This window comes from Python bivittatus, unplaced genomic scaffold (genome assembly GCF_059951505.1).
Source record: "Python bivittatus isolate LINGU-HERP-01145 unplaced genomic scaffold, Pbiv_v1 ctg000480_np1212, whole genome shotgun sequence".
Lineage (NCBI taxonomy): Eukaryota > Metazoa > Chordata > Lepidosauria > Squamata > Pythonidae > Python > Python bivittatus.
Window position 1 is genome coordinate 60,676,312 of NW_028277075.1, and position 12,998 is coordinate 60,689,309.

Sequence of the window (12,998 nt, forward strand, 5' to 3'; positions counted from 1 at the left end):
TAAGGCTTTTAATGAAGATATGCTAATTAAAAGGTAGATTTTTTGCAAAAAATATATATTTCAGCCATTAGTAGCAATATTCTTAAGATACAATCTTTCAGCATATGGGAAATAAAATAACTGAGAATGGATGTGGGAAACAGGATTTCCACACAGCCACGCATGGAAATGGAAATTCAAAATGGAAAATCAAAATGTGTTTCTGTTCCACCAAAGTAATCCCACCAGAACCAGTAAAATATTCTAACAGGCATTAGAAATAAAAAGTTAATGCTCCACAAAAATGTTTGAATTGTTATTTTGTTTTAGCAAATTAAAAGATGTTACTTCAGAGAACATATACAAAAGACCTCTATGTTGTTCAATCTCCTCTTCAACTAAAAAAAAATACAAGAAAAGAAATCTGGATTTTGTTACCAAACCAGAAAAGCACACATCCAGTTTGGTAGGTCTGCAGCTGCTGTTTGCAGTTTTTACAAAACCACAGCACAGTTTGTCATCACAATTTGGCCCTGCTTCTGACTCTCCCAAGGAAAGGCCAAGGACTGTTATAAGCCAGTTAGCCCTCATTCTAGTAGCAAGTTTATGTGGGAGGCTTTTGTTATCTCTTATAAGATTTATCAGCAGGGTTGTTTTATTTTTCACATTCACTAACATCTGTTTCATCAAGTTAAGGAAAAAAAAAGAAGGAAAACGGGCTAAAAAGTGGGAGGAAATCAAAATAACTTTTACATAGAATGTCTTTCTGTACTGGTTAAAACATCTCGCCTTTACAAAAAATGCTTGCAATGGGACAGGAAAAGATCTGGGTACATGTTTCATTTTCATTTAATCAAAAACATTAAATTAAAGATACACAGAGCAATGGCTTGTTGAGATCTGTCCCAAAATAGTTTTACTTTGTAATTCTTTATATGTTGAGCTATATCAAAGGACCCAGTAATGGGAACAGGCATAGAGTGATGGTGGTAGTAAAGAAAAAAGGAGTAGTAGGAACAAAGATATTCAGCCTAACATACCAGGTGGATGTTCCCCCAAATCATTCTTCACACAGTTGCATTCTTCATATTGTTGCACTCACAAAATGGCTCTCATACAAATTTTGCTAATCACAAAATGCGTACATATTGTCAGTCACAAAATAATCAACTATCAGAAGGCAAATTAGCCTCAGGATGCTCTTTTTCATCCCAACGTGTAGAGGGAAGGGGAAATCACCTTGAGGAACAGGAGGAAGAGGTACTGTCAAGGCAATGGTCAGACAAATGAAACCTGAGCCTGGGGCAGGAATGTGGCATGTGTAAATGTCTCACACAAGCCCATCCCTAGTTTGCACAAAGTTAAAGGGAGGGAGGGAGGGGGGATACACGTTCAGACTTGCAAGATTTTGTTACCATAATGTTACAATAAAAGTAGTATTGGCCTACATGACTTAGTCTGGAAGGACTGATACAGTGATACCTATGTGAAGACATTAATGTGAGTAAGGATGGTGGTAATATGCTTCCAACATGTCAGCTTCCTATTTATTTTTTAATATTAAAATACTTTTTTAAAATTAGGTGAATTAGAAACCCTGGTGATACCAAGGGAGGTAACCTGGGAAAAATGCTGGATGCCATATTGCTACCCTTGAGCTAGAGGAAGGATGATAAAACCCTTCTTACCTGCCAACTGCTTCTCAAAGTATCCCTTAATACTGTGTTTTTTTTAAATGTACTTCTACAATCCAGTGTCATTCCCCATGCCAAGAAAATATGGGAAGCTAAGATCTATTCATCCTTGTCCTTTCATGTGCTCAGTTCTGAGAAGTGCACAGCTATAACCTAAACATCCTTGTCCTCCAATACTTTGGGATGACAGCTACCAGAATTTTTAAGCAGACTAGTATATATATCTGAGAGTTGCAGTTCCAATCTATCTGAAAGGTTAAGATTGATTGGATAAGGATAAGGATGAGCCAGAGACCATTATTTATTTAATAAAATTTATACTTGTCCATTCCCAATGGGTCTAGTTGGCTTACAACAGAAATTTAAAAAACATGAAAAGCTGTATGTGTGAGCATTTAAAAACTAGAAACTTAAATACTCTAAAGACTTCAGTGAGAGGAAGAAGAGATCTTGCTCAACTCTAGGAGCTGTCTGGGAAAAAAACTGGGAACTACACTTAAGTTAATCATTTTCTGTGTTTTTCCATGTTGAATAGCTAAAAGGACCACATTGCTGGGCTTATTAAAAATGACTATGCACTGAGCATGGATATCTGCAGTGGGGATGTTTATACAACTTTATCCAACTAATAGAAAGAACTGGAATGCAGGTTACTCTGGGTTGTAGCTCACCTTCAGTTCCAGATATATTGACTGCCTTTCTGCACTTAATATGTGAATCTCAAAGAGCTGGGAGCTTGAAACATTGAGGCTCTACCAGTGACATGATCCTGCTATATGTTAAATACCTCTGATTTAAATTGCTCTTATTTTTAAACTGTGTACATTCCTTTCTTTAGTGGATTTGTTCTCTAAATAGAGCTTCTGCTTTCATAAACTGCCCATGCCCACTCTTTCCTGAGTTTCCTCTCTTTTTTTAGCTCTCCTCCTCCTAAATTTTTGCTATGGATCCCAGAACAGCCAGAAGAAAAAGTGGCCTGTAGTGATTAGGAAAAGGCCAAAAATTCTCCTTCCAAAAGCATTTGCGTGTTTGTGGAATGTGCAGTATAATCCATTAAGTTAATATAGACAAGGTTAATTTATCAAGATTAATTTACAAGACCTCTATACATACTACATATATCAAGCAATATATATTAGTTTAATATACAAGGATATGACAGAATAAAACTGCATACAACTTTCAAACACCTGTGTTTTTGTACAGGGGCAGCTGCTCTAACTCAGTTCTTAATACCTGCTGCCAGGCATTTTACAATCCAGTGCATCTTCTTTTAGCTGCTGCTTAAACGCTGACTGAAAGAGGATCTTTGATTAGGAGAGAACATGTGTTTGCATGCACTCAGATGGCATAAAACAGCAACAGGATTCAGAGCAAGCCTTAACCACTTTTGGGTGAAAACAGAGATGAGCTGACTACATTGCGGATTTCTTTTCATAAACTCATAGATACATATTCCTTTGACACTATAACAAATAGTCTGCTTCACATCTAGAATCTCTCATCACTTTTGTATTCTTCACTCATTTTTTCAATCTTTCATCATAAACAATGAAATCAATCATGCTTTCATATTTAAATTCATTCCTTGCCAAGGGTACCTTCAAACAGACTTATGTTTAAACCATGCATTTGTAACAGATCTTTTTCTAAGCAGATATTCACCAGTCACTATTCTCATTCATTCTTGGGCCTCTGAATGGCTCAGTCATAGAGAATTATTAATGTATCAATAAAGCTTTATATAGATTTGGGTAATCTGACCAAACAGCAACATCAATAATCAAGAAATACAAAGCATGGCTCTTTATCATACACATTTCTTGGTGTTGAGTAGTATTACTATGGGCATTCAGAAAGTTAAAAAAAAAATTAATTATGAATTGACAGTGGAGGAGGTTAGAAGCATGCAATAAAAGATTTGACTCTTGTTCCTAAAATATTTATTAATTCCAAAATGGAAAGGCAAAGATTAGAGGCAGAACCAAATCAGGTTTAATTATGATGAGCAAAGGTGTCTTAAACTATCAAAGCACATCAACAATTATGAAGAACAAATCAGCTTAGAAACAGAGTTTAGCAAATGTACTGGAAAAGGAATAGCATATGCAGTACCCCAACAATGAACACATAGTGTTGCACAAGCCAGGAAGACCCCCTTTTGCAACCTGCTGATGTCCCAGATGTGTTAGATCTCCTATCCCTAGAATTCCCTTCAGCCATGGTGGCTGGGAATTCTGAAGTTTCCCATCCCAACAGATTAGCAGAGTAGCAGTTGGGGAAAAATTACTCTAAGAGTCTCCTCTGCACAAACCTCCCTAAAATAAATGGGAGCTGCACAAAGATATGGTAACACCACTGTATTTCCATTTATTTCGGTGCAACTTGTGTTGCAGAATTTTATGGTGAATTGTGCCAAATCCATAGCAGTTCCCTAAATACAGTAGATGATTCAGTCACTGTATGGATTCTGAAGCCTCACTGGTATACATGCTTGGACCTTCCCTCCTTCCCTCCCTCCCTCCCTCCCTCCCCTTCCCTTCCCAGTTTTAATTTCCCTGACATTCATTTCATATGCTTTTTTAAAAATAAGGTATCTGTATATGGAAAAGACACACTGGAGGGGAAATTGCTTTCCATCCAGCTGTATGCCCTTTAGGTAACATCAAAGAAGTTTAAGTCAAGCCTAAGTCCACGGGCAGAGAGTGCACTCCAAATGATTATTAAAATAGAACATGTGGGACTCAGATTCCAGCTGCGTTTGCATTTTCCCCCTGTGGATTCTGATCCCAATTCAGTAGCTTAAGTCTGAACCACCTAAAAATTCATTTGCTAATGTTGTTTATTGAACCAGGCCAAAATATGATTTGGGAATATATTTCCAAGATAAAGGAGGCATTTATTGTTTTGTTTTTCAGTCTTCCTTAAGGAAACTATTTTTAGGCTGTAATATTGTAACAAAAAATACAAGTGTTTGGCAAGAATACCAGAAAAACAAAACAAAACAACCTGCCAGTATTAAGGTTCTTTATTCCCTAGACATTTGTTATCTGGGAATTTAGCACAGCCATAGTTTTTTCACTTGCACTTCCATAACATGACAGCAATAAGAAATTATACTAGGTATCTGCAAGCCTACTATTCTGGGAATGGAACTTTCTGGAAAACTCTGGAGCATTTTCTTCCTCCTAAAACCATGTGATTCCCCTTCCCCTTTCCTCAGATTTTTTTCTGAAGTTAATCATTTACTAAGTTCTAGAGATATTATTTGGACTAGACAAGTCTGCTTCAGGCCTGGAATGGCTGGGTCACTGTGGTCCCAGGACAGCTGATTTTGTATCTCCTTAAGATACATTATGAGAGAAAATTTGGTGTAGTGGTTAAAGGTGATGAATTAGGTATTGAGAAATCTGAATTCTAGTCCTCCCTTAGGAGTGTCCTTGGGCTACTCACTTTCATAAACGTTGCCAAGAAAACTGCATGAACTTGTCCATATAGTCACTAGGAGTTGCCTCAAAGGACCATAACACATACAAGATATGTACACAAATATCAGGCTAACAAGGGATTGAATAATAAAAAAACAACTGGATATAATTGTGGAGAAATATCCATTGCTACCATCCAATCTTCAAGAAGCTACCTACAAAGTTCTTAGCAAAAAAACCACACAACCCTACAATATTCAGCAAGGTAACTTCATGCACATAGTGCCATCTGTGGGTTTATATATTATTTTTGAAGGTTTTTTTTTAAAGCTCTTTGACTTTTTTTTCCCCTGTAAGCCACCCAAAGCCTTGAGGGAATAGGCAGCATACAAATAAAATAAAAAGTAAATTATGAAATGGCTAAATACACCACTGTATTTAGGTATTTCTCCAGTCATATGAAGATCTATTCGTAAGATCAAAGTACCACAACGAGGCCATGTTTTAGACCTGACCGCATGGTATCTTCTCTGAATCATAACCTATTTGTGTGAATCACCTTGACAGATGCTTTCCATTTTTCACACTATATCCTGTACTTCGAATTCATCACAAGTCCAGCTATGCAAAAATAGCCCAATTACTCCATTTAAAGAATTTGAAACAAGTTATCAAACAACTACTTGGATCTTAAAGCTCTTAAATATACGAGTACTGTAGGTATTTGTGTAATGTTATTCTATGCGTAAGCGAACATGTGGTCAAGCTACCCTCTCAGTCAGCTTAACACTTCCAACCTTGTAAAGGTTTTTTCCCCTGCTAAGGTTGAAAGAAATTTTGAGGATGATGGTGGTGGTTTCCCTTTTAAAGTTTTAAGAGCTACCCATACTGATATGAGTCCATCTATGTGGGATAAATCTATCAATATTTTAGTACTATTGCACAATTTGTTCTGAATAGTATATTGGTGTACTGTAGGTTTTCTTGTTTTGCATTACACTTTTAGGAATGTTTATGTATCAGAGAACCTCAGTTAGAAAATGGCAATCAATAAGTAAATAATAAAAGGAACTATAGTTTTCTTGCATGGTATGAGAGACGGCATTTCATATATTTTAAAAACGTTGCTTTCATATTGTTCACTCACTATCAATCACTCATATATACCTGATACCATTTATTAGCATGAATTTATAAAGAAGTATAGCGAGGGGATGGCACCATTAATTATCAACTATTCTTTCAACTTTTACATAAAAAATGAAAGCCCTGCCAGAAGAACCAGCTGCACACAAGTTAGACGCACAGCAGTTCTACATCTTTAGCTTTCCTTTCCAATCTAAAGTAGCTTGTGTATAAAATGCTAAATTATTTCACGGTATAGCAATGTAAATATGGATGCCAGCTGACCCCATCTCTGTAACTAACATCTATTTTATAAATTAAAAACAAGAAAGTAACCAGCAGGTGCACATACACCATGATCACCCAAAAGCCAGAGATAATTTATACTATCTCAGCAGCTGGCAGCAGGCTCAGCAACTAACCAGAGTCAAACCTGGTTGACATTTGCATGGAAGACTCTCAGGGAGTTCCAGTGGTGTCGGCCAGGCTGAAAAGTTAAAAAAAAAAAAAAATCCCAGAAGAAAGTAATGACATACCATGTCTACATTTGCTACCAAGAAAACTGCATGTCATTACCAGGAGCTGAACTCAACTTATGGGCATTTTTTCTAGAGGTGTGTGGTTTTTTAAAATTGTACTATTTATGAGACATTTAATGCACTTCTGCAGCAACACGGTTCATGCAACTAACAGCCAGTACTGAATAAGCCACAGCATATATCCTGATTTGCAGCAATTCATGATTGCATCAATCTACCTGTATCTCATATTAATGTAGTCGCCCGCTTGCTGTGGTGTAAATGTAATAATCTGTCACTTGATGGAGGGCCCTTCCCCAAGCACTCTTTTTATCCAGTATGTATTCTCACACTGAAAAAGGAAGTTACTTTTTATAGCATAAAACAAAACATTAATCCCTTTTGTTCCTGAGTTTCACTTCCTAGTAGTCTTTGTAACAAATGCTATCTTACGAGACAACAATGCTTGAAATGTGAGACAATGCTTGACATGTGAATCTAGTCAGTTATCCTTCTCCTTCCTAGAAGTTATAGTCCAAGAGGGATTCTGCTCAATACAGATGCAGAGGAAGGCACAATGATCCAATTGACAGGAACACATTTTTCAAAAGGTCTTTTCTGTTCTTATTCAACTGTCGAGGAGAACAAATGCATTGTCCAATGAAGATTATAAATGAGCATGTGCCCAGCATTTGCATGTGTGTGCACATGCACACACAGACACGGAACAGATTCTGGAAAAAAATGTCCTAATGCTTAGAATTAAATCTCTTCATAAAACTGATATTCTTACTTACAAATATATTAGAACAAGGGGACAAATAGCAAAAAGAAGTTGAATAATAATAAGTCATAATATTCAGCACAAAATGAATTTGTTCTCTCTGGAAACTGAAGAAACAGTTACCAGTTTGATAATTTTTGTCATTTTAATTAATATTAGAACAGAAAAAAGTTCCTTGAGAGAGAACATAGTGTATGGACACACTCACAAGGAAGGAGACATTTCTTGAGATACAACCACCATTCAATATTTAGAGTTTCAAAAGTCATAACAATTGCCTTGAATTAAGCCTTGCATTAGTGTAGATGGCAAAAAGTTGAGTTAATAGGATGTGATCTAGTCAGAGCTCTGCATTTTGAACCAAATTAAGTTCTGAAATTATTTTCAAGGGCAAAGTAAGTAACAGTAACCTAATCCAAAAGTTTATTATGACATGATTGATGGAAGCTAGATCCATTTTCTCTGTGAAAGGGCACAGTTGGCACACCAGTGGAAACTGGTGAAATATATTCCAAATCAGCACCAATACATTATTTTATTTATTCAATTTTATTCAATTTCTATGGCTGCCCATCTCACCATGGTAACTCTGAGCAGCTAACAACAGTTTAAAACACAACCTGCAGTGAATATAAAACACATAACCGCAACCAAGGTTAAAAAAACAATCGAACCACAATTATCATAAACTTCTTACTGGCTCTGACTATCTGACCCACAAACTTAGAAAACAGCCATGTCTCCAAGGCCTTGCAAAAGCCCAACAAGGTGGGGCCAATCTGATCTGCAGGGGGATAGGTTTCCACAGGGTAGGCACAACAACATGGGCATCTAGTGAAAAATCAAATCCAAACGTATCCCCAAGTTGCAAGCCGCTATTTAGGGGGCTATGCCTCCTGTTTATCTGCACTAGATTACTAGTAATCTTGACCAACAGGCCTTCTACCGTGACTGGACTGTCCTTCACCCAAATTGATGGTATTTATTGGTTCTGAATGCTAAATGTCTCTCTAGTATTAGGAGACAGAAATAAGAAATGGTTAGTATCCCTATATTGGTTAGTCCCTAGCCAAAATTGCCAGTTCAGCATACCCATCATTTTTCCTTTTCCAGCTAGTAAATTTAGAAGCAGCTGAATGATACATCTTCCCATATGACACATCCTCAAAGAAGGGAAACTTTGAGATGATGTTGTTCATTAAGCAATATGACATGCTAACCTTCAATTTCTTACACTTACAGGAACTTTTCTTACTGATTGTTATTGGCTGAGCTGGAATAATAAAACGCTAAGACCGGTACAACTGTAAATACAAGCAAATGCAGCTGAAGATCTAACCAGAATTTGCAGAGAGGGTGATACATTACTCTAGGGTGCAGTCCTTTCTTTGTAAAACCCAAAACTCAGCAGATTATTTTAAAAATGAAATTGTTTTCTTCTCAGTTGCAAAGAAAATTGAGACTTCCTGGAGTTGCTCAGAGTTGGGCAGCACATACATTTAATAAATAATAATAATTATTATTAAAACTACAGTGGTACCTCGGGTCACGAACGCTTCTGTTCACAAACAATTCGGGTCACGAACAGCACCATTCGCAAAATTTTGCTTCCATTTGCGAACTCCGCATCAGGTGACGAACAGGATCCGCAGCCATTTTCCCTGCTGTGACACATGGTCGTGGCTTCCTGTAGGCGAGGGTGACTCTCCCTCCAAACAATAACCGCCTCCCCACCCGCCTTCCTGTCCTCCACGCCAGAAGTCGCCTCAAGCAAGGTTAGCGTTCTCTCTCTTCATACTGTACTGTACTTTGTTTCATATTTTTGTGGTTTAAAAAAAAATACATATGGTTCAGAATGGATTAACCTTATTTACATTGAACCTTATGGGAAAATTTGATTCGGGACGCGACCAATTCGGGTCGCAACCAGAGTCGCAGAACGAATTAAGTTCATGACCCGAGGTACCACTGTATATTATTTACCAATAGAAGAGAATATATGTAGCTTGCAAATGTTTGCAAGAGAACATTCAAGCTCAGAGAACCCCAAGGACTCCACTGTATTATTTATCCAGAGAAAGTAAGTATAACGAAAACATGAAAACATGTATCCAAAATCTCAGCCTTTCTTTGCATAGGTTCATTCTTTGCTGCCATCATGAAAACCGGGGTCTAGAAAACAGATTCATGTGGGAAATTTACAATGCGAATAGGAAGATCTGAGCAGGAGACAATTGGCAGACTAAACCAGAAGAGTAAAAAATTTCCTTCTGCCTGTTGTTAAGATGAGGTGCCCCTTCCCTAAAGACAGCCTCCCCAACAGCCACTACTAGTTGGGGATACTTAATGAAAACCCTCCTGATAAATTCTTAGAGAGTTTACGCCAGCCACCATATGCATTATTGAGAATTCTGGGAACTAAAATCCTTACATGCAAAGGACACCAATTTGAAGAAGACTACTTTAAAAGTTAGCACCGCCCCTTTCAGATGGGCCCAGAAAGAGACCAGCAATTTGTGGAGCTGTTTTCATCATGGTGAAATGGAGTTCCAAACAACACACACGTGTAAACCCATCTGAATCATCTGAGTACTGAAATAATCTGTAACAGCAAACTTGCATAAATGGTACAGTAAAAATAACTTAATGTGCAGAACCAGTAAGTTGCCCAGAAATATAGGTGCCCCTAGGTATGACCCTATGGAATCTGAAACACTACAGGAGATAGAAGAGGCGAGCCCGCCCAAATAATGCATATTAAATATTTGGCAAGACAATGCCTCCACAAACTGGATATATTCCTAAATTAAATGCCAGCTAGTTTAAGAATTTAGCTTTAGGGAATATAATTTGATCTGTGTTCCTCTAACAGTCAAAACCTCTATACAGAAAATATAAACACACACACTTACCTATACCCTGTTTCAAAATAGACAAACTGCAGCTCACCCAAAACTGTATTTCAGGGGAGTACACATAAAAAAGATAAATTGATACAATGTTAAATCACCATCAAATAAACAATAAAAATAAGCTTAAATTAAATAAAATGGAAATGCATGAAGTGAAGGGTTTGATCGTCGGTGTGTGGTGTAAAATTTTAAGTTAAAGCTGTAACTACTGACAGAACTTCATACAGATTTATCAAACCCTTTTAAAACTGGAACACTCTTCTACCTTCATGCATATCACACTTGATGCTCACACAGCAGTTTTAGAATTCTCTTATTCCCTATATTCCATGAAATTCATATTTTATGAGGAATAAAATGTGCAAGGCTGATAAACAATGATGGGGAAACAGAAGGGATTCTTTCTGTGTACAACTGTATATCTAATCCAAAGTAAACAAACACTCTGTATCAGCAACTACTGAAACTCAACTTAATTTTTACTTTTGAGCTGAATCTGAATCCTTTGTATTCAGATTTATAGCTGCCTAGATGAATCATTTAAAATCATTTCCTTATATGCAGGAGAATTAAGAACATGGCTAACTCTTTCCCACTAAACTAAGAATGTGTCCAAATTTGGCTGGCTAATGAGCCTTAAGGATCTACTCTTATGAATAAATCAAATTATTATCTCACCATCCTGTTCCTACCCATTTATCTATCTGATGAGGACTACTTAATTATATACTAGTCAATATTCTTACATGACATCACTGCCCCCTTGTGTTAAAATAAATCCATTTCTGTTTTAGCTGGAATTTAAAAACATGCCTCACAATTATTATTATTATTTGGGAGTGTACCAGTTTTTTGTTTTTATGTACTTTATTTTATAAACTCTGTTATCATATACACATGTATAATGATTTTAAAAGATCCTCTATTAGAGTAAAAATTAAATGAGAAATTCTTCTGAGATAAATCTTTTAATTTAGGAATTCTCAGTATGACATTCTTTACTAGTTGTGATGGGGTAGAAAGCAATTAACTGGTACCATTTTCATTTCCCTTTTCAACATTTTGCAGAAAAGAACGAAAAGGTAAGTTACATAAAGATGTTCCCCATGACAGATCACTCACTTCTTTCTCAGCTGGTAGTCCTTGGATGTGTTGAATAACAGTCTGGCTGGGAATACATATCTAGAAGACTTCCGCAGCAGGCGGCGGAAGAATGCTTTACAACAGGGGTGGGCAATCACTTGAGGGGCTAAGTGATGAATTTGGCCACATCACATATGAAATTGGGACTGGGTTTGGGGAAAATTCTGGGGTACTCTTGAGTTAAACGATGAGATGCATATTTCAGGACTTAAACTACTCATCTGTTCTACACATTAAAATGGTGGAAAACTGCAGGAGTGCTGCAGGAGAACACCAAGAAAAGCCTTCTCCTGCAGTCCTGACTAAAGATCTCACAATCTGGGTGACTCCATCATAGGCTGTAGAAAATCCCAGACTGAGTATCCAAGAGGCTAACCACAGACCCTTAGCAAACACCAAAAGGTTTCAAAGGGTGAGGAGTTCCAGCAAATTCCACAATATATACTGAAAAGTCAGTTGAGAAACTTGTTGTGGGTATCCTGAGGGGTATCTTGACCAGGCAGCTCCAATGCAGACTGTGGGGAATCCCACAGCATGGGTCAGAATTGATCAGCCTGAACCCTCCATTGAAGTTTCCCAGGTCAGGTGGTTCTGCATGGGCTAAGAGGAATTCTCCTCTGTAACCTTGCTTGCCACTCTTTTCCTAAGATCAGCACCCTCTTTAAACAATGACCACAACATTTCTACTGCATTCCCAGGTGACTCCTTCTTAATAATCTGGGCAGGAGCTTAAATTGTTGCTCGTGTACAGTTTCATACTACAACCTGTCTCAATCTATGATGTGCAATCTCTAAAAAAATTCCTAAATAGTCCAAAAAAGCAAGTATGTACTATGTTTTAAAGAAGTTTTCCACTTTTAAAGAAAAATAAACATCAGATGAACCAAATCAAACATTTGTACTCTCCTAATGTTCTTCAGTTTTAAACAGGAAAATTCAACAATATTTGGCATAACTTTAACAGAAGAGGAGAATCATGGTCAGTCTGATCTGGCTTTTCAGGTCTCCCAGTGGTACACCTATTGCTGCTGTTATTGAATCCATCGCCTCTTCTCTTTTCTTCTAGCTTTCTCAGCATTAGGACTTCTCAAGACAACCGGGTCTTTGCATCACACCAAAATAGAATAATTTGAGCCTGGTCATAATTTCAGCCTTTAGTGAAAACTTTGCATTGATTTGTTTTATGATCCATTTCTTTGTTTTCTTGGGTATCCATGGTATTCTCAGGAATGTTCTCCAATTAAAAAAAAAATCAATACTCTTTCTATCCTGCTTCTTTAAACTCCAACTTCCACATCCACAGACTGTCACAGAAAAAACCATTGCCAGCATGATTCTGATCTATGTAAATATAGACACTGCATGGCATCTAAATATCTTTTCCAGTGACTTTATTGCTAGCCTACCAAGTGCTA

General features: G+C 37.2%; 1 protein-coding gene across 3 annotated transcripts in view; it reads right to left on the reverse strand.

Moving 5' to 3' along the window:
- KCNQ1 (potassium voltage-gated channel subfamily Q member 1) overlaps positions 1 to 12,998 on the reverse strand; it is a 382,970-nt gene that overhangs the window by 228,561 nt on the left and 141,411 nt on the right. The gene's annotated exons all lie outside the window — the stretch shown is intronic.